The sequence below is a fragment of the Amphimedon queenslandica genome, unplaced genomic scaffold (assembly GCF_000090795.2).
Source record: "Amphimedon queenslandica unplaced genomic scaffold, v1.1 AMPQUscaffold_12973, whole genome shotgun sequence".
Lineage (NCBI taxonomy): Eukaryota > Metazoa > Porifera > Demospongiae > Haplosclerida > Niphatidae > Amphimedon > Amphimedon queenslandica.
The window spans coordinates 10,958-15,797 of NW_003546791.1; positions in this window are offsets into that span (position 1 = coordinate 10,958).

The window sequence follows — 4,840 nt, forward strand, 5'->3', positions numbered from 1 at the left end:
TCAAGACAAAGAAAGTTACAGAAAAACTCTACATATTTTTGTAAGAAAAGGTTTTTGTGTCTCTCTAGAGATGCTAGATAGCTCTATTACTGGAAGCATGACAAAATGATAGGAAAACCTACCTACATTTGGCAAGATTGTTAGCTTTTGGTTCTTTGCACTGATAATAAAAGTAACATTTTCTAGTGCATGGAGAAGTTATCTGAGTGTAGGGGACCCCCTACTAAAACCACAATATCTCAAAGCGATAGTTTGCTTCTGGACAGAATGAATGACAGACTTAACTACATAGTCCCTCGCCCAACAACACACTTAACTACATAGTCCTCGCCCACGCTAATTGTTGGCAAGGCCAATAATTAGCTTGTTTCTGTCATTAAAGTCATCTTATAAATCTTTCATAAAAATACAAGTTTTTATTTGACTACTGAAATGCTCATGTATTACAAATATATAGTATCTACTGGATTGAAATTTTTTAAATTTTATTTTCAAACATTCCCATATGTGTAAGGTAAATGTATGCATAAGTGTAAGGTATGTACCTTTGATGCTACTGTTTCCACTATAACAAAGTCTCCAGTCAAATCAAGTGTATCACGAATTTTAAGAAATGCTTCAGCTGCTTCTCTATAACCACACAAATCCCAATACTGGCTAACATGTGCTATAGCCTCCTTTATCCCAGTATCATTAGTGACAGTATGATTGATGGCATTAACTCCATGTTGAAGATTAAGGAGATCTTTTTCTAACTTATCAAGCTTACTAAAATAAAAATTTTTAAATAGATTGTCAACATCTAACAGGGTTATGTCTCCAGACTGCAGCTCTTTCAATAATAAGGTACAAGATTGAAGTGTTGGTTCCCATACATAGGAATATATCTTTGACAAATCAACTGCTGCTGGTTGCTCACTCATATTTTTGTTCCAAAGCATAGTAAAGATATCACTGGAGTATTTTGAAGATAAAGTGAAGAATCCATCCAGGCAAGGATCAAGTGGTCTAGCATCAGGAAAGCACACAACCCTGCAGCTGCCATCTGATGCTGTAATACATAGCTTATTGATCTTTTCATCTTCATAGTTCTTTTGAAGTTCATTCAATAAACAACACTGACCTATATTAATTAAAATTTATTTATTATACAGTTAGATATAATACATTTATTATTTCATTCTTACCAATCAATTTGTTTCCAATACGACAAAGAAAATATTCTAGTTTTAGTACATAATTCTGAAAATAATCAAGTTCTTTGAATCGTTTTATAATATCATTTCGCAGCTCATTTGATCGAGCTGGTTTAACAATATTATATAGTAAATTCAATTGTATTTGCTTGTTCCTGATAGTTTTCATTTCAATAAAAGTTATGTTTCCTCCATGAATATCAGAACAAAGGCTCTCTAACTTACCAAGGGCACATTCAACTATAAATTTCCAAATACCTTTCTGTTTTTGCCCAAATTCAGAATCTAATTATTATTACAATAAATATACAACAATTGCAGTATAATGTAACTTACTGTACAATTTTAAAAATGAAGGCCAAAATTCATAATTTAACAGATCATTAAGAGAAACTTCAAATATTTTGTTCTCAACATATCTTTCTTCAACAATTTTAATAATTAAGCAGAACACTTCATCAAAATTCAAAGCTACTGACTCATCATAAATCTGCATAACAAAACAAATTATAAGGACAATCATAAACTAATAATAGTTACTTTATTTTCTGAGGATGATAAAATTTCAACTGCTATATTTAGAAAAACATTCATGAAAGAGTCAGGAAATTGAGTTCTTTTTTCAGTCTCAGCACAAACAAACGCTTGTAATTTTAATTGCATTGTCGGTATGCTAAAAACTCTGTCACTAACAATGTCTAAAATGATACACTCTAATTCTTTCTTCATCTCATTTACTGGAAACTTTAAAGCTAACATTTTCATCCATAGCTAAAAAAAGTGACAATCATGGAAAGTCAAAAAATAATTGAAATTGTAATCCAAGTATATACAGACTTGCAATAGACATTTGTTACTTCTTTTTAATAGTGGTTGCTACACTTTTATTTGCTATAATTGTAAGCTTCCACAAAAATACAAGAATATAAAAATACTATATTATACAACTACAAATAATGCTAAAATTTTCTAAGTATTAAGATACTGACTGAAGTCTCCAATACAAGTAGTGTGCAATTATTTTTTAGTCTGACATTTATATTCTTATGAGAACAAATACATATATTTACAGTAAATGGTGACAGCAATTTTCAAGTGAAAATCAGTTACAACAACAAAATTTTGATCATAGAAATTTTAAAGGAGAAATATTGAAGAAAATAATATTTGCATTATTCTCAAAATTTTATTATAATTATGTGAGTGGTACATAACTAGTGATAAAAGGAGAACTCGTGTATAGGTTTAGACCGAGTATCAAAACAATGGGCAACATCATGTTAATGATTGCAATTGGCATACCCATTGTCAACGCAATCTTAATGACATGCCAAATTTTGAATGTGCAATATGTAATTAAAAGAATATCTCACAAACAAAATCTGTCCAACAATAAAATGGCCTTTCAGATGGCTTGTAATGATTGACATGCATTATTTTAGAAGTGCCATTCTGGCTAATTAAACACACAAAAGGGGATTAAAATTTTGCAATTTCATCCTGACCAAAAATCAAACACTCAAAAATATTCCTCTTGTTTCACTTGGTACAATTAAATATATACATATCAACAAGTTTAACAAAACTCTTGAGTCTCACCTAGCAAATACTTTGCTTACTTTTAGTTCTTGCTCTCCTTTTCTCAATTTTTGTGTATTTTTCCCAACATCACACACATCTCCACCAAAGAAAGACCCCCCAATGACATCAGGACACATCACCCAGTCTTTCAACAGCTCTCTAATATTATATCTTAGCTTCTGACAGAGATTTTCTTGGTCATTTGTCCATTCGCCATCAACTTCCTTCACTCTGTGCAGTAAGCAAAGAAAAAGAGAGATGGCTGAAACTACAAATTCCAAACTATTCAACATATTTTGAAAACTTTGCTTAAAATAAAAAGCAGCCTCTGAATATCGACTGAGATAGGTGAACCTAGAAATATTTTAACATACTATTTAAAACTACAAATAATATACTAACTTGTTAACTTTCAGGATTCTTTTTATGATAAGAGCCATTGGTTTTTGGAAATCTTGCTCTAGCTGTAATAACGTAGAGTAAGGGCATTGATAATTATAGGCAATGACATCAAATCAATGGTGTATACACTGTATCAATAGTTTGCACTATACATAATGTGACTAGTGTAAATCTCTGGCATTAAGTTACCTTAATAAAAGAAGCTCTAAACTCCTGTTTTCTTATAAGCCAAATAATTGCTAAATTGATTGGTAATACTTCACAAAAAAAACATGAATCCTCCTTAGGGTAAATATATGAAATTAGGGGCAGAAGTTTTGTATCAAATTGAAATAACTGAAGATTCTGCTCAATAAATCTATTAAAAATATTAAATAAATTGAATAACTAAAATATACATGTACTTTGACTTGTCATTCACTAATGCTGCCAATTCAGCGAAGATCAAAGTATCAGCCTCAGGTTCTTCTCTCAATGAATGTAATAACTGATTTGGTATAGAAAATCCAGATAAGAAATGATACAATGGTAAAGCTTTGACAACAACATCAACAAGCATGGGATTCTTCAGATCGATTACAGCCCTAACATAATATAATAGGCTGTCTAGCACAAGCTTCCTATAAATTAAAAAAAGTTGTATTTTTGTAACTGTAACATGAACTGACTTTGCTGCTGGGGTTTTTAAGAAGTTTTGCATATATTTCAATTGATTTTCTCCATCAGACACTGTCAAACTTATTGCTCGTAATATATCAATCCTCATACCTTCTGTGACTTCAAAATTATGAGATTTCTTAAAACTATGCAGACAACATGCAACAAGTACACCAGAAAACGTACGAAAATGAGACTCAGAAATTATTAGCTTATGTAATAAAGATTCAAACCATTTGAAGATATACTATAAAAGCTTTTATAAATGTTATATACATACACATGTACACCACTTACAATATCAATGCCTTTGACAACCCACATCTCTTCATTTCCTTTGACCTCAATCCATTGTACACAGATACAGTCAATCAATGCTTGAATTTCTGTTACCCCATCTTGAATACTGAAACGTTCACTAAATTTTCCATTAATAATGGTGTCTTTAACTGCTTTTCCATAGATTTCCAAGCACTGATAACGCATTACAGCAGTATAAGGAACATTAACAATTTCACCAGAACAGGCATCTCTATTTGGTGTAAAAATCCCTTCAACTCTTTTTACCGTTAAATGTGGCAAAATCATTGTATCAAACTGGCAATAATGTCCTAAAATTAAAACACAGATACCAAAATCAATCACAGTATACTCTTACCTCCTGGCTTTAACTTAGCTTGAGGTATTTTTAGTACTCTACAATTATGAATAGACTCATACAGTGGAGATCCATGAAGAAACTCATATTGATGACCAATAGCATTTGATTTTGGAGAATAAACTACGTATTTGTACGACAGTTTATTTTGAGCAGAATTTAAAAATCTGTATCCAATTAATGCCACATGTCTTACAGCATAAAGACCATTCCCAGCATCTCTGATAAAAAAACATTATAATATAATAATAGCTCCAATTTTTTGTAGCCTAAAATTCTGTGATTTTCGTGAAATTTTAATAATTACAAAAAACTACCAGTCACCATTGCATCAGCAGCATGTGTT